Source organism: Ambystoma mexicanum, chromosome 5q (assembly GCF_040938575.1).
Source record: "Ambystoma mexicanum isolate Mex_15411 chromosome 5q, UKY_AmexF1_1, whole genome shotgun sequence".
NCBI classification, from domain to species: Eukaryota; Metazoa; Chordata; class Amphibia; order Caudata; family Ambystomatidae; genus Ambystoma; species Ambystoma mexicanum.
In genome coordinates this window covers 1,254,148,269-1,254,171,749 of record NC_090933.1, presented here as the reverse complement: position 1 = coordinate 1,254,171,749, position 23,481 = coordinate 1,254,148,269, and the positions used below count along the sequence as shown (strand labels likewise).

The following is a 23,481-nucleotide window of genomic DNA, read 5'->3' as shown; positions in this document are numbered from 1 at the left end:
TCCCACAGCTCATCCTCTTTGAGTTCTTCAGCTGTTTCTATGAGGTCACTCAAGCAGACACTTATGTCAGAATCTTTTTCATTCTGTTTGATCGCTGGTTTCCCCTTTGATGGTCCTGACAAGCTTAGTTCTCTCCTCGGCTTCTTAGGTAGGGGCTCCTCCCTCTCCTCAATAGGCAATTTGATGTTCCTCAAGAATGCTCTAGATCCATTTGCTTTGCGCTTTTGAGCTTGATTTTTTGCTTTCTTTTGACTTATTCCTTTCTTGTCCTGGGAAGGATCTTCTGGGCAAACGCTCCTTTTTTCTGCTTGATGCGGAGGTTCTTTGAAAATCGCATACGTTGATTTCTTTTCCTCGTCTATTATTAAAAGGCAGTCTGAGTTATTTGGTCTAGTTGTCTTTAGGCCCTTCCCTAATACTAGGGGACCGCCTGTTTTTTCCTTTGCATGGATCACTTCAGGGTTTTTCCCCCTCGACACTACCGAGTCCTGGTACCTTTCAGAATTTCGTTTGGGATCTGTTTTCATAGAGGACCGCTGATTTTGCTTCCTTATCCACTTATGATCCTCATGTATGGCTTCCATCAAGAGTTGCTTATCGTTGGATTCCTGGCGCGCCAAGTCGCAGAGGCGATTTTGCCACTGGTGTGACAAGTCAGATTCTTTTTGCAATCTCATATCCAGTTGCTTCGTGAAGCTTACAATTGCCCCCATTCCTTCCTCAGTTTTTAATACTAAGGTGTGTAGTAGCTGCAAGTTTTCGTTCATGGACTCATAAAGCTTCAGAAAGGGGGCAAGTGTGATGTTTAAAGATGCCATCATCACATTCTGAATATGAGCCATGTCGTCCCTTTTTCCCTTGCAGAATAGATCGCTTATTTTTTCCATGGAAATGTCATCAATTCTCATAGACTGTCATTTTCAACGGCCCCTGCGGAGCTTTGCTTCTGTAATCAGTTTGTCTGGGACCTGTATTTTGCTGTGAATTTCCCCCTCTTTGTGAGCTATTTGCATCCAGTTGGTCTGTTAGGTCCACCTCATCATCAAGCACTGCCAGTTTATCCTTAATGAATGATAGACTTCTCCTTTTCTCCCTTACTATTTTATCAGTAATGTTTGAAATGTCCAAAATTAATTTCGCAGCAAGGTTTGAGTTACTAAGCGTTTCATGGGTCGTGCCGTTGCAACCACTTTGGGGGAGAAGGGTCGGCAAGTGGCCATTCCTCTGTTCCCCGTGAACTCCCGGACTTGAGTCCGAGACATTCACAGTGTTTACGTCGAACATTCTCTGCCCCTCATTTGGTCGTGGGGATTCCCCCCAGCTGGGTAGTATGCTCTGGGTGGCCGCTTTTATCTGGGGCATCTCTTTCTCAGTAATAGAGGGTACTGTGATCGCCCCCTTCAGAGTTGGTGTTTTATCCCGGGGGATTGCTGCCTCCCCTACTTTGGGACAGGCAACTCCTGCTCCTGATGCGTCTTTTTGGTCGACCCCCTCCTCTGCTGTTATTGGGTCAGATGTTTCGGCCCCTTTCCCCCCCACTCCCAGCACCTTCTCTAGTGGAGCCTCCCGCTCTGATTGTTCGATAGTCAGATTCTCCTCAATTATGTCGGGCATTTCCCCAACAAATTCTTCCCCGCTGAGCGTCTTCAAATGGATGGGCTCATTCGGGGCCTCATCAGTCTCCTGGGCCCTCTGGGGGCTTATCTTGTCACCCTGTTCGTTTGGCAGAGTTAACTGCGTTGCCCCTGCCTGGCCCTTTTCCACTCTAGGAGGGGTCTGATCTTGGGCGACTCTGACCCCGCTAGTAATTTGGTCTAGTTCGCCGTCTTCTGGTGCTACGACCATCGGGGCGGGGTCTTCCCTGGCCATTTCAGCCGCCAGGAGCTGGTCCTGCTTCGGGACTATTTTTTTCGGGAAAGCCAGTCGGCTTTGTCTCCAAGGCAACATGCCTTTATTGAGGTCTCCCGTAGTTGGTGATTGGCCCCCAGCAGGAGCCGGATAGGAAGCAACCCGCTGCCTTACCTGTTGTCGGGTGAGGTGTCACTTTTCAGGCGTCCCATCGTCGTGCAGCTCCTCTATGTTTGCACCAGTGGAGAGGGAAACTCAATCTCCTGGTCGGGTGCTCCTCTCCGCCGCACCGCTTAAAGCTATGTGTTTATCTGACTTGCCTCTGTTTACCACCAGCCGCAGAGTAGGGTCACAGCCACATCAAGCAGCCAAACAGCACAACAGCCAGGTAATTCAGCCAGACGCCCTTTGGGGGCTCGGGCTTAGCGCCGCAAGGGTGTCTGGGTGCAGGCTTTGTAGCACTCCTCCCTCCTGGGGGGGTGGCAGGGGGCGGGGCCATGCAGCTCTGCGGCACAATGGAGTTGTCCTTTCCTGCCTGCCACTCGCCTTGCTTTCGCCGCGTTCACTCGCCTCACCTTCTCGCCGGGATTTCCAAAACAGCTGGTCCTACAGCTGAAAGATTGCCGACTGCAATGTAGAGACGCATCCACAGCACAACAGCCAGGTAATTCAGCCAGACGCCCTTTGCGCGCTCGGGCTGGTTTCCCTTTTTCTTCTAGTTTCTTAGAGACAGCAGCTGACATCTCCAGTGGAGCAGGAGTGATCTCTTTCTTCATCATCTCCTTGGGAGAACCTCTCATTGTGAGCTTCTGTAACCATTTACTAGGAGGTCTGGGGGTATGTGACACTACTCCAAGAGTTTTCAAGTCATTACCCAACAGAACCCTTCCTGGCACCTCACTTTGTATGCTGACAGGTATCTTCACAGTCATGTCATTACACTGGATGATAACTGGTAGATGGGGAAGCATCTGCACAGGCCCTCCAGCTAACTTGGTGAGGCGTTTGGGTGCCTTAGCAACATCCTCAGCCTGAAAAAACGATTTGTCCACCACAGTTATGCTGGCCCCAGTGTCCCTAATGTCAGGAGTCTCCTGACCATTCACCTGGACACTGTCCTTATAATACTCTTTAGTATTATCTGGGATAGAATTATAGACATCTAACTTCTGTTGTTCCCACAAACCCAGAGACACTAAAGAAACACTGGCTGAGACTCCAATGGGTCCATCAGCCTGTAACAGAAAGTTTCCACTTGCCATTTGTACTTCCTCCTCTGGAGCGAAGGCTAAGGAGACAAGCTGGACCCCTGAAAGTTTACCCTTACATCTGGGATCTCCTTCCACATTGTCAGTAGAGGCACAAACAAAGCATTTCCCAAATGCTTTCTGGAATGGTGGCTTGTTCTGACCTCCTTCTGGTTTGGCACCAGGAGGTACACTAGCCTGATTTGGTTTCCCTTGTGGCTTACCCTTTTGGTTTTGTTTGGGGCCCTCTTTGGAATTGGAATTATTAGAATTCTCTTTGGAGTCCTTTTTTGGCTGTTTTCCCTCATCCTTTTTCTGAGTAGCCCCAGAATCCTTGTGAGTGGCCCTGTTGGCAACCCACAAGTCAGCAGCCTTAGCTAACTTCCTGGAATCCAATTCCTTTGAATCAGCCAAGTGCTGTCTGAGCTCAGGAGAGCAGGCATCATAAATTGACTCCAACATTACAAGATTCTTCATTCCTTCATAAGTGTTAACCCTGTAACCCTTAATCCATCCCTCTAAGTTTTTCAAACTTTCACTCACCCAGGTAGCCCAAGGGGTACCATCATGCTTTTTGAGGTTCCTAAACCTCTTAACCCTTTAAGTGCCAAGGACGAGGTATCTCGTCCTTGGAAGTGCACACGCAGTGCCAAGGACGAGATAGCTCGTCCTTTTCGGCACCTTGTTTTGAGCGATCCCTGCAAAGCAGGGATCGCTCAAAACTGTAATCCAACCCCCGGGCTATGTGAGGGGGAGGTCCCCCCTCACTGCCCGGGGGTTGGATTTCCTTCAGTTTCACGCCGACGTGCGTGACGCACGTCGGCGTGAAACTGAAAGCAATTCCACCGCAGCAGCCATTTTCGGCTGCTGCGTTGGAGAGAGAAGGTGAGTGCCCTTCTTGTTCCGCCTCGATCTCCGGCTGTATTTCAAGCCGGAGATCGAGGCGGGTATCGTTGGAAAGGGGAGATTCTCCCCTTTCCAACGGTACCCATTGTGTGACTTTGCTGCCCGCGGATCGGGCGCAGGGCGCCTCGATCCGCGGGCAGCAACGTCACGGATCAAACGAAGATCCTTTTGTGACGCGTGGGGGAGGGGGGGCTGCTTACTAGGTAAGCGGCCCCCTTCCCCCGTGGCCCCAAAGCATGGGGCCACAGCGCCAGGGACCCCTGGGGGCAGATGATCACTGCCCCCGGGGGTGGGGAAAAAAAAAAAAAATAAAAAAATCGAGGGAAGGAGGGAGGTGGGAGGGGGTTTTGGGCCCTGGGGCCCACTGGGCCACCAGCGATTGACCTAAAAGTGGTGTCCCTGGAAAGGGGACTTTCTCCCCTTTCCAGGGACACCACTCATATGCCGCATTGCTGGTCACGGATCAGCGCAGAGCGCTGATCCGTGACCAGCAACCCACTGAACCACCATGGATCTGTTTGCGAGTTGGGGGGGAGGGGGGCTGCTTCAGGTAAGCAGCCCTCTCCCCCCCCCCCGGCCCCCAAAGCATGGGGACACATGAAAATGTACCCTGGGGGCAGATGGCTGGCCATCTGCCCCCAGGGAAATATATATAAAAAAAATAATAATAATCTGAGGGATGGGGGGAGGTGGGAGGGGGTTTGGGGTCCTGGGGCCCACTAGGCCACCAGGGATTGAACAGAAAGTGGTGTCCCTGGAAAGGGGACTTTCTCCCCTTTCCAAGGACACCACATATGAGGCATTGCTGGTCACGGATCGGCGCAGAGCGCTCGATCCGTGACCAGCAACCCACTAGACCACCATGGATCTCTTTGTGAGGTGGGGGGTGGGAAGGGGGCTGCTTCAAGTAAGCAGCCCTCTCCCCCCTCCCGACCCCAAAGCATGGGGGCACGTGTATGTGAACCCTGGGGCAGATGGCTGACCATCTGCCCCAAGGGAATGTAAAATAAAAAACAAAAATGAAATGATGGGAAACAGGGTTGGGGGAAGGGGTGGGGGCCACTAGCCACCATGGATTTTTTACTGAATGAAAGGGAGGGGGTGTCCCCCCATAGGGGCGGGTGCCCCCCAACCAAAGTAGAAAGGGGGCACCCCTTGTAACCCTCCCTGGGGGCAGATATCTGTTCCTAGGGAGGGCCATCTGACCCCAGGGAGGGATGCATGAGGTGGGCCCCCCCCTATCTGCCCCCAGGGAGGGTTGCATGAGGTGGGGCCCTCCATTTGGGGTGGGGGGGGGTTGAGGGCCACCCCCCGTTGCGGTACATCATGCGCTGCCAATTTAGGGTGGCCCTCAGCCCCCCCTAAAAAGCAGCCTGTGGTTTTGTAATTTTTTTTTTGTTTACCCAACTTTGCTTGGTGCAGATGGCCACATTAGTGTGGCTATCTGCCCCCAGGGTGCCCAAACCCTACTGCCCCATCTATTGGGGGTCCAGCCCCACCTTTTAGGGTGGCCCTCTCCCCCCTCACCCCAAATGGAGGTGGGGTGTACCTCACGCAGCCGTTTGGAGGAGGCCCAGGGAGGCCTGCATGAGGTGTGTCCCCCAGCCATTGGGGGTGGGGTGGGGGGGGGCACCCCAAAAGCTGGGGCAGGACCCCCAATAGATGAGGCAGTAAGGTTTGGGCACCCTGGGGACAGATAGCCACACTAATGGGCCTATCTGCACCAAGCCAAGTTGGGTAAACAAAAAAAAATATACAAAAAAACAGGCTGCTTTTTAGGGGGGGCTGAGGGCCACCCTAAATTGGCAGCGCATGATGTACCGCAACGGGGGGTGGCCCTCAACCCCCCCCACCCCAAATGGAGGGCCCCACCTCATGCAACCCTCCCTGGGGGCAGATATCTGCTCCTAGGAAGGGGCATCTGACCCCAGGGAGGGATGCATGAGGTGGGCCCCCCCCTATCTGCCCCCAGGGAGGGTTGCATGAGGTGGGGCCCTCCATTTGGGGTGGGGGGGGGTTGAGGGCCACCCCCCGTTGCGGTACATCATGCGCTGCCAATTTAGGGTGGCCCTCAGCCCCCCCTAAAAAGCAGCCTGTGGTTTTGTAATTTTTTTTTTGTTTACCCAACTTTGCTTGGTGCAGATGGCCACATTAGTGTGGCTATCTGCCCCCAGGGTGCCCAAACCCTACTGCCCCATCTATTGGGGGTCCAGCCCCACCTTTTGGGGTGGCCCTCTCCCCCCTCACCCCAAATGGAGGTGGGGTGTACCTCACGCAGCCGTTTGGAGGAGGCCCAGGGAGGCCTGCATGAGGTGTGTCCCCCAGCCATTGGGGGTGGGGTGGGGGGGGGCACCCCAAAAGCTGGGGCAGGACCCCCAATAGATGAGGCAGTAAGGTTTGGGCACCCTGGGGGCAGATAGCCACACTAATGGGCCCATCTGCACCAAGCCAAGTTGGGTAAACAAAAAAAAATATACAAAAAAACAGGCTGCTTTTTAGGGGGGGCTGAGGGCCACCCTAAATTGGCAGCGCATGATGTACCGCAACGGGGGGTGGCCCTCAACCCCCCCCACCCCAAATGGAGGGCCCCACCTCATGCAACCCTCCCTGGGGGCAGATATCTGCTCCTAGGAAGGGGCATCTGACCCCAGGGAGGGATGCATGAGGTGGGCCCCCCCCTATCTGCCCCCAGGGAGGGTTGCATGAGGTGGGGCCCTCCATTTGGGGTGGGGGGGGGTTGAGGGCCACCCCCCGTTGCGGTACATCATGCGCTGCCAATTTAGGGTGGCCCTCAGCCCCCCCTAAAAAGCAGCCTGTGGTTTTGTAATTTTTTTTTTGTTTACCCAACTTTGCTTGGTGCAGATGGCCACATTAGTGTGGCTATCTGCCCCCAGGGTGCCCAAACCCTACTGCCCCATCTATTGGGGGTCCAGCCCCACCTTTTGGGGTGGCCCTCTCCCCCCTCACCCCAAATGGAGGTGGGGTGTACCTCACGCAGCCGTTTGGAGGAGGCCCAGGGAGGCCTGCATGAGGTGTGTCCCCCAGCCATTGGGGGTGGGGTGGGGGGGGCACCCCAAAAGCTGGGGCAGGACCCCCAATAGATGGGGCAGTAAGGTTTGGGCACCCTGGGGGCAGATAGCCACACTAATGGGCCCATCTGCACCAAGCCAAGTTGGGTAAACAAAAAAAAATATACAAAAACACAGGCTGCTTTTTAGGGGGGGCTGAGGGGCACCCTAAATTGGCAGCGCATGATGTACCGCAACGGGGGGTGGCCCTCAACCCCCCCCCACCCCAAATGGAGGGCCCCACCTCATGCAACCCTCCCTGGGGGCAGATATCTGCTCCTAGGAAGGGGCATCTGACCCCAGGGAGGGATGCATGAGGTGGGCCCCCCCTATCTGCCCCCAGGGAGGGTTGCATGAGGTGGGGCCCTCCATTTGGGGTGGGGGGGGGTTGAGGGCCACCCCCCGTTGCGGTACATCATGCGCTGCCAATTTAGGGTGGCCCTCAGCCCCCCCTAAAAAGCAGCCTGTGGTTTTGTAATTTTTTTTTTGTTTACCCAACTTTGCTTGGTGCAGATGGCCACATTAGTGTGGCTATCTGCCCCCAGGGTGCCCAAACCCTACTGCCCCATCTATTGGGGGTCCAGCCCCACCTTTTGGGGTGGCCCTCTCCCCCCTCACCCCAAATGGAGGTGGGGTGTACCTCACGCAGCCGTTTGGAGGAGGCCCAGGGAGGCCTGCATGAGGTGTGTCCCCCAGCCATTGGGGGTGGGGTGGGGGGGGGCACCCCAAAAGCTGGGGCAGGACCCCCAATAGATGGGGCAGTAAGGTTTGGGCACCCTGGGGGCAGATAGCCACACTAATGGGCCCATCTGCACCAAGCCAAGTTGGGTAAACAAAAAAAAATATACAAAAACACAGGCTGCTTTTTAGGGGGGGCTGAGGGGCACCCTAAATTGGCAGCGCATGATGTACCGCAACGGGGGGTGGCCCTCAACCCCCCCCCACCCCAAATGGAGGGCCCCACCTCATGCAACCTCCCTGGGGGCAGATATCTGCTCCTAGGAAGGGGCATCTGACCCCAGGGAGGGATGCATGAGGTGGGCCCCCCCCTATCTGCCCCCAGGGAGGGTTGCATGAGGTGGGGCCCTCCATTTGGGGTGGGGGGGGGGTTGAGGGCCACCCCCCGTTGCGGTACATCATGCGCTGCCAATTTAGGGTGGCCCTCAGCCCCCCCTAAAAAGCAGCCTGTGGTTTTGTAATTTTTTTTTTGTTTACCCAACTTTGCTTGGTGCAGATGGCCACATTAGTGTGGCTATCTGCCCCCAGGGTGCCCAAACCCTACTGCCCCATCTATTGGGGGTCCAGCCCCACCTTTTGGGGTGGCCCTCTTCCCCCCTCACCCCAAATGGAGGTGGGGTGTACCTCACGCAGCCGTTTGGAGGAGGCCCAGGGAGGCCTGCATGAGGTGTGTCCCCCAGCCATTGGGGGTGGGGTGGGGGGGGGCACCCCAAAAGCTGGGGCAGGACCCCCAATAGATGGGGCAGTAAGGTTTGGGCACCCTGGGGGCAGATAGCCACACTAATGGGCCCATCTGCACCAAGCCAAGTTGGGTAAACAAAAAAAAATATACAAAAACACAGGCTGCTTTTTAGGGGGGGCTGAGGGGCACCCTAAATTGGCAGCGCATGATGTACCGCAACGGGGGGTGGCCCTCAACCCCCCCCCCCACCCCAAATGGAGGGCCCCACCTCATGCAACCCTCCCTGGGGGCAGATATCTGCTCCTAGGAAGGGGCATCTGACCCCAGGGAGGGATGCATGAGGTGGGCCCCCCCCTATCTGCCCCCAGGGAGGGTTGCATGAGGTGGGGCCCTCCATTTGGGGTGGGGGGGGGGTTGAGGGCCACCCCCCGTTGCGGTACATCATGCGCTGCCAATTTAGGGTGGCCCTCAGCCCCCCCTAAAAAGCAGCCTGTGGTTTTGTAATTTTTTTTTTGTTTACCCAACTTTGCTTGGTGCAGATGGCCACATTAGTGTGGCTATCTGCCCCCAGGGTGCCCAAACCCTACTGCCCCATCTATTGGGTGTCCAGCCCCACCTTTTGGGGTGGCCCTCTCCCCCCTCACCCCAAATGGAGGTGGGGTGTACCTCACGCAGCCGTTTGGAGGAGGCCCAGGGAGGCCTGCATGAGGTGTGTCCCCCAGCCATTGGGGGTGGGGTGGGGGGGGCACCCCAAAAGCTGGGGCAGGACCCCCAATAGATGGGGCAGTAAGGTTTGGGCACCCTGGGGGCAGATAGCCACACTAATGGGCCCATCTGCACCAAGCCAAGTTGGGTAAACAAAAAAAAATATACAAAAACACAGGCTGCTTTTTAGGGGGGGCTGAGGGGCACCCTAAATTGGCAGCGCATGATGTACCGCAACGGGGGGTGGCCCTCAACCCCCCCCCCACCCCAAATGGAGGGCCCCACCTCATGCAACCCTCCCTGGGGGCAGATATCTGCTCCTAGGAAGGGGCATCTGACCCCAGGGAGGGATGCATGAGGTGGGGCCCCCCCTATCTGCCCCCAGGGAGGGTTGCATGAGGTGGGGCCCTCCATTTGGGGTGGGGGGGGTTGAGGGTCACCCCCCGTTGCGGTACATCAGGCGCTGCCAATTTAGGGTGGCCCTCAGCCCCCCCTAAAAAGCAGCCTGTGATTTTGCATTTTGTTTTTTGTTTACCCAACTTTGCTTGCTGCAGATGGGCCCATTAGTGTGGCTATCTGCCCCCAGGGTGCCCAAACCCTACTGGCCCATCTATTGGGGGTCCTGCCCCACCTTTTGGGGTGGCCCTCTCCCCCCTCACCCCAAATGGAGGTGGGGTGTACCTCACGCAGCCGTTTGGAGGAGGCCCAGGGAGGCCTGCATGAGGTGTGTCCCCCAGCCATTGGGGGTGGGGCGGGGGAGGGCACCCCAAAAGGTGGGGCAGGACCCCCAATAGATGGGGCAGTAAGGTTTGGGCACCCTGGGGGCAGATAGCCACACTAATGGGCCCATCTGCACCAAGCCAAGTTGGGTAAACAAAAAAAAATATACAAAATCACAGGCTGCTTTTTAGGGGGGGCTGAGGGCCACCCTAAATTGGCAGCGCATGATGTACCGCAACGGGGGGTGGCCCTCAACCCCCCCCCCACCCCAAATGGAGGGCCCCACCTCATGCAACCCTCCCTGGGGGCAGATAGGGGGGGCACCACCTCATGCATCCCTCCCTGGGGTCAGATGCCCCTTCCTAGGAGCAGATATCTGCCCCCAGGGAGGGTTGCATGAGGTGGGGCCCTCCATTTGGGGTGGGGGGGGGTTGAGGGTCACCCCCCGTTGCGGTACATCAGGCGCTGCCAATTTAGGGTGGCCCCCAGCCCCCCCTAAAAAGCAGCCTGTGATTTAGCATTTTGTTTTTTGTTTACCCAACTTTGCTTGCTGCAGATGGGCCCATTAGTGTGGCTATCTGCCCCCAGGGTGCCCAAACCCTACTGGCCCATCTATTGGGGGTCCTGCCCCACCTTTTGGGGTGGCCCTCTCCCCCCTCACCCCAAATGGAGGTGGAGTGTACCTCACGCAGCCGTTTGGAGGAGGCCCAGGGAGGCCTGCATGAGGTGTGTCCCCCAGCCATTGGGGGTGGGGCGGGGGGGGCACCCCAAAAGGTGGGGCAGGACCCCCAATAGAGGGGGCAGTAGTGTTTGGGCACTCCGGCGCCAGATTGGCACACCAATGTGCCCCTGTGCACAAAGGGGAGTTGGGTTACCAAAGGAAAACAGTGAAATTGTTGGAAGGTTTTTTAGGGGGGGCGGTGGAGCACCCCAAAGGGTTGGGAAAGCTGAATGGGGCGTTAACCCCCCCCTGCCCACAATGGAGTGGGTGCCATGTCATGCAGCCCTCCCTGGGACCAGATATCTGCTCCTAGGAACGGACGCCTGAGCCCAGGGAGGAGTGCAGGACAGCCTTCCCCCTTATCTGCCCCTTGGGAGGGCTACATGAGATGGGCCGCCCCTCAAATTGGGGTGGTGGTGGAGAGGTGCAACCCCCCTCACGTTAGAAAATTCCACAGCGGTGTAGGGGGCCCCTCCGCCCTCACAAAAGGGCAGCCTGCCATTTTGAATTGGGTTCTTCGTTTACTATACCTGCCTTTGCGTAGAGGGGCACATTGGTGTGCCAGTCTGGCGCCGGGGTGCCCAAAACGTACAGGCCAATGCTACAGTGGGGCCAATATGGGTGGTCTGGTATGTGGGTGGGCTGACACAGATAATATATGTTTTGTTCTTCCCTTTACAGGTCTTGAGCAGTTCAAGCTTCTCCCTTGTTATGTACGTATGAAATTTTGCTTATTCCAACATTTGATAGTGGGTGGAGGGCACATTGCTATTGGGGTGGGGGTGAACAGGGCCTGTAGTGTTCTGTTGTGAAGGAAGTGGGTGCTCTGGGGAGGTATTGGGGTGGCCAGGAACACACTTGTCCAGGTTGCGGACAAAACGCCCCCCAGTGCAGCTGAACAGTGCTGTTTCCCTGGGAGGGAAGTTTGCCAATTAGCCATCTGTGCAATGTTTGTTTTGTGTGCTGGGGGTTGCCATACACCCATTGGTCTTAGGCCAGGTTGCTATCACTGTGCAGTCCAGCCTTCTGTGGAGGTAGATGACAGAGAAGTTTCATGTATGTGGTGGAAGGAGCTGAAAAATGTACAGATATATGCCAGACAGTTCGGATGTGTTATTGGTAGGCAAAGCACTGAATGTAAATCTTTTATGTTTCTGTTGCAGTTGCGGCTACAGAAAAGCTTATGCTGACTTATGTAAGTACCACATATATTACTTGGTAATGTGCGGGTGGAGGGTTACTGTGGTGGAAGAAACTGTGGCTGCAGTGTCAGTGGTATGGGGGAGAAAGGGTAGGAGGGCGGTTCGGGGGCCAGTGATGGGAGTGCCTTGCATTGAGGAAGGTGGCTGCTTTGCAGAAGGAAAAACTGGGCAACATAAGTAGCAGCTCCTTTTCAAAAATGTTGCCGGTAGTAATGCAGATGGTCATTTTGTTATGAGCATGGTACGCGTACTTGATACAGAGAACACTACTTTTACTGCAACGATCACCATTTCTGTGGTCCTTTTCCAGCAGTCGTCCCAGTGAGCCCCGCCTGGCTCCCCATCCTTTTGCAGGGGGAAAACCTGTAACGCAGGGTAGCTAGAGGGGCAGGAGGGGTGGGGGATTAAGTCATTGCCCTTGGGCGTCCATCTCCCAGATGGATATTTTGTCCCTCAAAAGCAGCAGTGGGTGCAGGGTGCCCCGGCACGGTCCCCATCCCGTCCTAGAGGGGAAAGCTGCAGTGCTGGCCAGGCAGAGATGTAGTGTGGTGGTGGTTGATGTGTGTGACCTTGGCTGCCTCTCGGCCTTGGTAGTTGAATGGCCCCAAGTTCACCAGTACTTTAGGAGCTGCGCCCCAATTTCTCACAATCAAAGAGTCCAAATGTGCATGCATGTGTAATGAAAGGGGCACATTCTGTCAGAGGAACTATATTCGGAGAGGTTACAAAACACCCTTGCTGCACAGGTCATATCCTCTGTCAGACTAGTCACCCTGCCAAAGTGTAATGGTGTAGCATGTGGAAGTCACTTTACTACCGTGCAGTGCAGGCGGTGGGCCACAGGAGCAGACAACCTTTACTGATTACAATTGCCCCAGCAGAACTGTGTTATTGGCACAAGGTGACATACTGTCTTCCTCACCTCCTTCCCCTAAAACACAAGTGCCAATTACGTAATGACCTACTGTAAATTCACATGAGAGGTGCATGTCCGAATAGGTGAAGTGTGTGTCTGGGAGTGTTACAAGAGCCATGTGTTCACACAATCATTCAGCTAGTTGGTAAACTGTATGTATAGGCATATTCATGGGGGTTCACTTGTTTCCATATCATAGTGACGATGAGGGTTGTGTAGATAATTGCCTACTCTTTCACCCAAAGGGCTGCACGATTTTCCGAGGGCCAACCACATCTGGCTCTCAAAGGGATGCCCTCCTGGTACATTGGTTTGGGGTTAGGGGGAAGTGCTTTCACCAGCTCAGAGGAGCCATCAGCGATGTCCATGCAAAAGGAGATGCAAACCCAACACCCTACAGTGGTGCACCTGGGAGGAAAAGATTTAGCGTCTGTGGGAGGGGAAGGGATACATGAGCTGCTAATGGAGGAACTGGAATGGATAGCACAGATGTTTCCAAACAGTGATGGGTTGGTGCCAGATTTCCGGGATTTATTTATTTTTATGTTTTTTCTGCAGGATGCCATATGCCCACTTGTCTTATTTCCATTTCCAATCCGTCTGCAGTCTAGCCTTCCGTAGTGGTAGATGACTGAGAAGTGTCATGGAAGTGGTGGAAGGAAGTGAAAAATGTACAGATAGTTGCCAGACAGTTTGGATGTGTAATTGGTAGGCAAAGCATTGAATTTTAATCTTTTATGTTTCCTTTGCAGTTTCGGCTACTGAAAAGCTATTGCTGACTTATGTAAGTACAACATTTATTACTTGGTAATGTGGGGGTGGAGGGTTACTGTGGTGGAAGGAATTGTGGGTGCATTGTCAGTGATAAGGGTGGGAAAGGGTAGTGGGGAGGGTCGGGGGCCAGTGATGGGTGTGCCTTGCATTGAGTAAGGCAGCTGCTTTGCAGAAGGAAAGGTTTGGCAGCAAATTTTAAACATTTTTTTCCAGTAGTTATATAGATGGTCATTTTTTCTGAGCATGCTATGCACACTTGTTACAGAGCTCATTCCTTTCACTGCAAAGTTCACCATTTCTGTGGTCCAATTTCAGCAGTGGTCGCAGTGTGCCCTGTCAGGGTCCCCATCCTTTTGCAGGGGGAAAAAACTGTAACGCAAGGTAGCTAGAGAGGGGGGTGTCATTGGCCTTGGTCGTCCGTCCCCCAGGTGGATATTTTGCCTCCAAATTCAGCAGTGTGTGCAGGGTCCAATCCCTTCCAGGAGAGGAAAGCTGTAGTGCTGACCAGGAAGCTATGTAGGGTAGTGGTGGGTGATGGGTGTGACCTTGTCCACCTCCCTTCCTTGGTAGTGAAGTGGCCCCAAGGTCACTAGTGGTCCTGGAGCTATGGCCGAAACACTCACATTGAAAGTGTCTGAAGGTGCACCCATTTGTGGTAAATGTGGCACATTCTGTCAGGGTACCTATATTCACAGAGCGTACAAAGCACACTTCCTGTGGACTTCATATCCTCCGTGAGACTAGTCACCCTGCCAAATTGTAACGATGTAGCATGTGGACGTCACCTTACCACCGTGCTGGGCAGGCGGTGGGCCACAGGAGCAGACAACTTTTACTGATTACAATTGCGCCAGCACAACTGTGTTATTGGCACAAGGTGACATACTATCTTCTTCACCTCCTTCCCCTGAAAATAACGTGGCAATTATGTGTCGACCTACTGTTATCTCAAATGAGAGGTGGTTTCCGAATGGGTGAAGTGTGTGTCTGGGATTGTTACAAGAGTCATGTGTTGGTGCAAATGTTGTGTAATGTGGTAAAATGTATGTGTAGCCATAATCATGGGGGTTTTCCTGTTTCCATTTCCTAGTGAGGATGAGGGTTGTGTGGATTTTCGGCCACTCTTATATCCAAAGGGCTGCACGACTTTTCCGAGGGCCACCTACATCTGGGTCTGGAAGGGATGGCCTTGCGGTGCATTGGTTTGGGGTGGGGGGGATGCGCCTTCACCAGCTCCGAGGAGCCATCGTCGCTGCCCAAGAAAAAGGAAAGGCCCCCCCCCCTGACCTTATAGTGGTTCACCTGGGAGGAAATGATTTTGCGTCTGTGGGACGGAAGGGGGTACGCGAGCAGCTCATGGCAGACCTTGAATGGATTGCAGCGAGGTTTCCAAACACTGTGGTGGCCTGGTCCCAGATGATTCCCAGGATGGATTGGAGAACTGAAGGGAATAGAAGGGCCATCAACCGCTCGGTGTGGAAAATGAATGGCGAGTTCACTAAACTGACAGAGGGCAACACCAGAATACGGACCATTCACCATGGCAATATCAAAGGTGCTGTGATGTTTCACAGAGATGGGGTGCACCTTTCCAAAACAGGCATGGAGCTGTTCATTGGAAACATAATGGATTTTGCCCAGACGCTATTTTAGGGGGAGTTTGCCCAGTGACTGATGGACACACTGGAAGATCTGAAAGGTGAATAGAAGTGGTAGTAAGTATGTTGGCAGTGAGACTTCCACTTTCTAGCAATTGTTTGCATTCATGGCATGTCAAAGCATTTAGTATGTTTCTGCTACTTATTTCTTTGGTACCCATCACTACTTGCTTCAGCCTACATCAATTTGCTTGGCCTTGCAATAATTTTGTCCATGTGAGCTTTCCCCTTACAATAGACACCCCTATATGAATGAGCAGGTGTTATTGTCAAAAGTGTGCCAGCAGTTGGCCGGAAGGGCCAGCCGTGTACTGTATTTATCTTCCCTCTCTGCTTCTTCATTGCCTATGGCTTTTCAACTCACCCAATCACTAATACGTTGCATGGTTCCTTCTCACCTCGATTTCCCATCCACAAGCATCCCATGGGGGAGGGCATGGTGCAAAGCATGTTGGCTGTTTCTGAATAGGTAGTGTGGCTGAAATCCTCGTCCCCACGCTTGTATTTCTGTACAGTTTAGCGGAATAGTACATTGGCCATAGATTTTTTGTTCTCTTTCTTTTAGGTGCAGGTGTGTTGTAGCTGTCTACACACTTGTAGGAAAGCAGTCAGCTGGTCCTTAGCATTTCACGTGAGTGTTTGCAAAGTACTACTCTGTTTATTGTAGCGTGCAGGGAGTACGTCATATTGCAGAGGGCTGCTACTGTTAGTGAGCAAAGTCTGGACCTTTTGGTGTACCTGTGTGGAGTAGGTTTGTGGCACTGAATACCACTTACTGTGCTACGTTCCATACTTTCAGAAGCACACATACTTCTTGTTTCAGTCTTCATCTGGTCTTTGGGCATTGAAGGGTTCCATAGCGAAGGTACTCATGGCTTCTCGGCGATCAATGTCTGGTGCGGAGGCATTAGCTGTAGTGATGGAATCTGGCTCAGAGCAAGGCACAGATGTGTACATGCATTCTGAAACAGATAGTGCTTCTGAGGGGCAGGAGGGAAGTGATTGGGGAAGTGAGATGGCCATTGACGAAAGTCCCTCCTCCCACTCATCATCGTCATCATCTGATGATGAAGAGGAAGGAAGAGTGCGTCCACCTTTTCGCACACTTCCCACACGCAGGGGACCTGTAAGGGGGAGGGGACGTGCAAGACTGCCACGCAATGTGGCAGTTCCTGACATGACTCAAGAGTCGCTCTGGGTGCCTCCAGCAATGGCTCAGCCTGTTGTGCCCCCTTTCACTGGTATATCAGGGTGCACAGTGAATACAGAAGGGTTTCAGCCTATTGATTTTTTCAACCTTTTTGTTGATGATGGGTTCATTGCAGACGTGGTTGAGCAAACCAATTTATACGCTGCACAGTTCATGAGGTCTAGGGGTCCCACTCTGAAACCCCACTCCAGAGCACAAGCATGGGTACCCACAAACGATGTTGAAATGAGACAGTTTTGGGGTCTCATTTTGCTCATGGGAATTGGACACAAGCCGTCTGTCGCAATGTACTGGACTACTGTAGCACCACTTTATTGCCCGTTTTTTTCAGCTACAATGAGCAGAAATCGCTTTCAAGCACTGCACCGTATGTTGCACTTCAATGACAACTCGGCAGCATTACCCAAAACGGACCCAAACTTTGATAGGCTGTTCAAACTTAAGCCATTTCTGGACCATTTCACTCACCGATTTGCAGAGGTGTATGTTCCTAGCCAGAACATATCCATTGATGAATCGTTGGTGTTGTTCAAAGGTCGCCTTGTATTCAGGCAATACATTCCTAGCAAGAGATCACGATATGGGATTAAAATGTACATGTTGTGTGAAAGTACCACTGGGTATGTCAGCAGCATGAGAGTCTACACCGGTAAAGACTCTACCCTAAACCCTCCGGGCTGCCCAGCCCATTTAGGGACAAGTGAGAAGATTGTTTGGGATCTTCTCACACCATGGCTCCACAAGGGACATCATTTGTATGTAGACAATTTCTACACCGGAATTCCACTGTTCAAGGAATTGTTCAATGTGGGCACACTCGCATGCGGTACAATCCGCAGTAACCGCAAACGCTTCCCCAGACAACTTGTGTGTAAGAAGTTGGCTAAGGGACAATGTATGGCATTGCGGCAGGATGAATTGTTAGCAGTGAAATTCTGCGACAAAAGGGATGTGTACATGCTAAGTACTATTCATGATGAAAGTACTTCAGCTGTCCCTCTGCGCAGGCAGACTCAGCAAGTGTTGAAACCCAATTGCATTCTGGATTACAACAAGTACATGGGTGGAGTAGACAAAAATGACCAAGTGCTTGAGTCATACCACGCTGAACGCAAGTCGCGTTTCTGGTACAAAAAGTTAGCCACACACATTGTGCATATGGCAACGTACAATGCTTATGTGGTGTACCGTGCAGCTACTCCACAAAACAAGCTCTCCTTTTTGGATTTTGAATTAGAAATTGTTCAATCTCTGGCTAATGTTCATGTACAAATTCCCTCCTTTCCAGAGGTCGAAGATGTAGCCAGATTGCAAGAGCGACACTTTGGTGATTATGTTCCTCCCACTGCCACGAAGGCACAACCGTACCGAAAATGTAAGGTGTGTACAAAACAAGGAAAGAGGAAGGATACTCGGGTGTACTGTCCCCAATGCCCTTCCCAGCCTGCCCTCTGCTTTCAGCCTTGTTTCCTTTTGTATCATACAAAGGAAAAATATTGGGAGATCGACTGATTTCCGAAAATGCCCATCATTCCTTGAAAGGGACCCTTAGCCCCTGAAATCGTGCATGTCTTGTAAAGGAATGGCACTCTTGCACCCTGCCCTGGAGGAGTACCTTCAATGAAAATGCAACAGGATGTCAACTCACTTCACTTGATTTAGCGTGCATTCACGAGCATCGCTAGTCCTGCTTCCTCCACTCGAGGCCTGCCTTGGAAAGGCAACCACAGCCGTAGCTTTCCCTTGAGGCCTGCCAAGAAAATGTACATCAGTCTAGATCCCTCAGCTCAAAGCGTGACTTGCAAAGGAACGCTAATCAGGCTCCTTCCATTGGAGGCGTGCCTACGAAATAGTAATCATTATGAGTCCCTGTACTTGAGTTGTGCCATGCGGGTCTTTCCCCTTTGGCGTGCTTTGGCAAGCAATGCTAGTCCTGCCCCCTCCACTTGAGGCCTGCCTGGGAAAGAGACATCACCCCCGGTACCTTTCCCTTCAGGTCTGCCTCCTAAGGAAAAGGCAGTCTAGCTCCCTCTGCGCGTGGTGTGCCTTGCAAAGTAACGCAATGCTTGTTACGTCCAAAGCAGGCGCATCTTTGAAAGAAATGCCACTCTAGCTCCCTCCACTTGAGGTGTGCCTTGGAGTAGGTGGGGACAGCACTCTGCTTTACTCCCCTTTGGCGTGCTTTGGCAAGCAATGCTAGTCCTGCCCCCTCCACTTGAGGCCTGCCTGGGAAAGAGACATCACCCCCGGTACCTTTCCCTTCAGGTCTGCCTCGTAAGGAAAAGGCAGTCTAGCTCCCTCTGCGCGTGGTGTGCCTTGCAAAGTAACGCAATGCTTGTTACGTCCAAAGCAGGCGCATCTTTGAAAGAAATGCCACTCTAGCTCCCTCCACTTGAGGTGTGCCTTGGAGTAGGTGGGGACAGCACTCTGCTTTACTCCCCTTTGGCGTGCTTTGGCAAGCAATGCTTGTCCTGCCCCCTCCACTTGAGGCCTGCCTGGGAAAGAGACATCACCCCCGGTACCTTTCCCTTCAGGTCTGCCTCCTAAGGAAAAGGCAGTCTAGCTCCCTCTGCGCGTGGTGTGCCTTGCAAAGTAACGCAATGCTTGTTACGTCCAAAGCAGGCGCATCTTTGAAAGAAATGCCACTCTAGCTCCCTCCACTTGAGGTGTGCCTTGGAGTAGGTGGGGACAGCACTCTGCTTTACTCCCCTTTGGCGTGCTTTGGCAAGCAATGCTTGTCCTGCCCCCTCCACTTGAGGCCTGCCTGGGAAAGAGACATCACCCCCGGTACCTTTCCCTTCAGGTCTGCCTCCTAAGGAAAAGGCAGTCTAGCTCCCTCTGCGCGTGGTGTGCCTTGCAAAGTAACGCAATGCTTGTTACGTCCAAAGCAGGCGCATCTTTGAAAGAAATGCCACTCTAGCTCCCTCCACTTGAGGTGTGCCTTGGAGTAGGTGGGGACAGCACTCTGCTTTACTCCCCTTTGGCGTGCTTTGGCAAGCAATGCTAGTCCTGCCCCCTCCACTTGAGGCCTGCCTGGGAAAGAGACATCACCCCCGGTACCTTTCCCTTCAGGTCTGCCTCCTAAGGAAAAGGCAGTCTAGCTCCCTCTGCGCGTGGTGTGCCTTGCAAAGTAACGCAATGCTTGTTACGTCCAAAGAAGGCGCATCTTGGAAAGGAATGCCACTCCACCGCCTCTAGTTGAGGCGGGCCATGGAGAAGAAGGGTGGAGCACTGTGGGTCACTCCCCTATGGGAGTGCAGCTTGCTCCTGTTCGGGATTGCCTTACAAAAAAAAAACGTCTGGAAAACCCCATCCGCTTCTGGCGTACTTTGGACAGGAACCCAAATCTGGCTCCTTCCACTTAAGGTTTGGCAAGCAAAGAAAGGCCAGTCCCGCTCCCTCTACTCAAGCCGTGCGTTGTGGAAGACCAGAACGGCATTCAGGTTCCCTCCACTCAAGGGGTGTTTTTTCAAAATATTACACGCCACTTTGGCTCCTTCCCTTGAGGTCTAAGTGTCATGAAAGTGGTACTTGGACACCAACTATATGGCAGCGGTGTCTTGCGTACCTCGTAAGATCCTGCCTTGTTTATTGTTTTACCTCGAGTAATGTTATGTGTGGTGTAAGTGACACGTCATCTGTAGGAATGAATTGGATATGATTGGTGTGTGAATTAGGTAAAGATACAAAGAACATGCAGTTGCAATTTCTGTGAATGGACTTTTCCAGCAGTGACGAAATGATTGTCATTTTGCAGGATGGCTGTTTTGTGTGGGTACGGTGGGACATAAGAATGTTTGGCCATAGTTGCTATGGGCATACTGAAAGCTGGTGTGGAAGATAGCGCCTGTAGGGCAGGGTAGTGAAGTCAGGCAGTATGCACTTGCTATCACTGTCCACATGTGATTGCCAGCACATAAAGTTTGCATGCAGACACAGTTGCTATGAAATTGATGCCAAATGATAGTTAAGATATTGCTAGAGACACAGTTGCATTGTACACAGATGTCCATGTGGTATAAGTGTGTAGATATGCTCATGTGTAGATACACTTGCTCTGGTGCTAGTGATTTCGTAGAAGTGCAACTGCTGAAATGGATGCCAACTGACTGCAGACACGAAAGGGATACGAATGGCCAGTGATCCGGTGGGTGCCTTGACGTGGCATCACTGCTCACAAGGACAAACCTTCTTGTGCAATACAAGGAGGTTGGTCCTTGTGCTAAATCCCACCTTGCGTGTCTAACTGCATTGCGTCTGCTATGTATGGGAAGTGTGAGGAAAGGTGCATGTGAAATGGCTTACTGGCAGTACTTTACTGTTTCCTAAGCGCACTACAGCGAAGTTACTATACTAAAGATGTGCCCATTGTCACTCAGGTACCACACCTGCACACAAAGAGGTCAGCCTCTCATTGGGACACGTGTGGCGATGCGGGAAGGTAGGCCACGTGTTGTTGGCGGTGTGTTTCGGTGAGTGGCCAGAGGGAAATGTCTGAGATTTGTCTTCATTTCCGGCCAATTTCAGAGACATTTCCCTGTGTCCACTCACCGAAACACGTCGCCAACAGCAGATGTCATACCTTCTCGTGTTCCCACAGGTGTTCCGACGAAAAAGGTACCTCGCATGTGTGGGTGCACCTACCGGGGTCGCAAAAGGAAAAGGGTAACCCGCTGGTAACCCCAAGCCTTTCGCCACAGCACAATTTGTTCATGTGGGCAACCTACAGATTTGGGCCTAGGGTGTCGAAGCCAGCAAGGAAAACAGGGAACCCCATGCATTTCCCAAAAGAGGACACCCGTGGGAAAGCACAGAGGTCTGATTTGCGCACATCGCCCCAGATTTTTTTACCCAGACAGCCCTGCAAAGTCGGAAATGTGGGGAAAAAAACGCTTTTTCCGCACATTTCGTTCGCCGCACCCATCGAAACACGCCCCCCACAACACATGGCCTACCGTCCCGCGTTCCCACAGGTGTCCCGATGAAAACGGTACCCCACATGTGTGGGTGCACCTACCTGGCCGCCAAGGGGAAAGCCTAAAACACAAGTAACCCCAAGTCTGTTGGCAGAGGGAAATCTCAGACATTCTGCCGAGCCGCGCAACTTACAGATATGGGACTCGGGTGTCCAAGCCACCGAGGAAAACAGGGAACCCCAGGCATTTTCGAAAAGAGGACACCCGTGGGAATCCGCAGAGGTGTGATTTGCGCCCATCGCCCCAGATTTTTTTACCCAGACAGCCCTGCAAAGTTGGAAATGTGGGGAAAAAACCGCTTTTTCCGCACATTTCGCTCGCCGCACCCATCGAAACGCGCCCCCCACAACACATGGCCTACCGTCCAGCATTCCCACAGGTGTCCCGATGAAAACGGTACCTCACATGTGTGGGTGCACCTACCTGGCCGCCAAGGGGAAAGCCTAAAACACAAGTAACCCCAAGTCTGTTGTCAGAGGGAAATCTCAGACATTCTGCCGACCGGCGCAACTTACAGATATGGGCCTCGGGTGTCCAAGCCACCGAGGAAAACAGGGAACCCCATGCATTTTCGAAAAGAGGACACCCGTGGGAATCCGCAGAGGTGTGATTTGCGCCCATCGCCCCAGATCTTTTTACCCAGACAGCCCTGCAAAGTCGGAAATGTGGGGAAAAAAACGCTTTTTCCGCACATTTCGCTCGCCGCACCCATCGAAACGCGCCCCCCACAACACATGGCCTACCGTCCCGCGTTCCCACAGGTGTCCCGATGAAAACGGTACCTCACATGTGTGGGTGCACCTACCTGGCCGCCAAGGGGAAAGCCTAAAACACAAGTAACCCCAAGTCTGTTGTCCATTCTGCCGACCGGCGCAACTTACAGATATGGGCCTCGGGTGTCCAAGCCACCGAGGAAAACAGGGAACCCCATGCCTTTTCGAAAAGAGGACACCCGTGGGAATCCGCACAGGTGTGATTTGCGCCCATCGCCCCAGATTTTTTTACCCAGACACCCCCGCACACCTTTGCGGGGGTGTCTGGGTAAAAAAATCTGGGGCGATGGGCGCAAATCACACCTGTGCGGATTCCCACGGGTGTCCTCTTTTCGAAAATGCATGGGGTTCCCTGTTTTCCTCGGTGGCTTGGACACCCGAGGCCCATATCTGTAAGTTGCGCCGGTCGGCAGAATGTCTGAGATTTCCCTCTGACAACAGACTTGGGGTTACTTGTGTTTTAGGCTTTCCCCTTGGCGGCCAGGTAGGTGCACCCACACATGTGAGGTACCGTTTTCATCGGGACACCTGTGGGAACGCGGGACGGTAGGCCACGTGTTGTGGGGGGCGTGTTTCGATGGGTGCGGCGAGTGAAATGTGCGGAAAAAGCGTTTTTTTCCCCACATTTCCGACTTTGCAGGGCTGTCTGGGTAAAAAAATCTGGGGCGATGGGCGCAAATCACACCTGTGCGGATTCCCACGGGTGTCCTCTTTTCGAAAAGGCATGGGGTTCCCTGTTTTCCTCGGTGGCTTGGACACCCGAGGCCCATATCTGTAAGTTGCGCCGGTCGGCAGAATGGACAACAGACTTGGGGTTACTTGTGTTTTAGGCTTTCCCCTTGGCGGCCAGGTAGGTGCACCCACACATGTGAGGTACCGTTTTCATCGGGACACCTGTGGGAACGCGGGACGGTAGGCCATGTGTTGTGGGGGGCGCGTTTCGATGGGTGCGGCGAGCGAAATGTGCGGAAAAAGCGTTTTTTCCCCCACATTTCCGACTTTGCAGGGCTGTCTGGGTAAAAAAAATCTGGGGCGATGGGCGCAAATCACACCTCTGCGGATTCCCACGGGTGTCCTCTTTTCGAAAATGCATGGGGTTCCCTGTTTTCCTCGGTGGCTTGGACACCCGAGGCCCATATCTGTAAGTTGCGCCGGTCGGCAGAATGTCTGAGATTTCCCTCTGACAACAGACTTGGGGTTACTTGTGTTTTAGGCTTTCCCCTTGGCGGCCAGGTAGGTGCACCCACACATGTGAGGTACCGTTTTCATCGGGACACCTGTGGGAACGCGGGACGGTAGGCCACGTGTTGTGGGGGGCGTGTTTCGATGGGTGCGGC

General features: G+C 53.3%; 1 long non-coding RNA gene across 1 annotated transcript in view; it reads left to right on the top strand.

Moving 5' to 3' along the window:
• The window catches only part of LOC138497985 (uncharacterized), a 53,439-nt gene extending 39,064 nt beyond the window's left edge, over window positions 1–14,375 (top strand). Inside the window, exons 2-4 of the long non-coding RNA XR_011278681.1 lie at window positions 11,317–11,348; window positions 11,799–11,830; window positions 13,506–14,375. This is a non-coding gene — a long non-coding RNA (uncharacterized lncRNA). The remainder of the gene's footprint in view (window positions 1–11,316; window positions 11,349–11,798; window positions 11,831–13,505) is intronic.
• The last annotated feature ends 9,106 nt before the right edge of the window (window positions 14,376–23,481 follow it).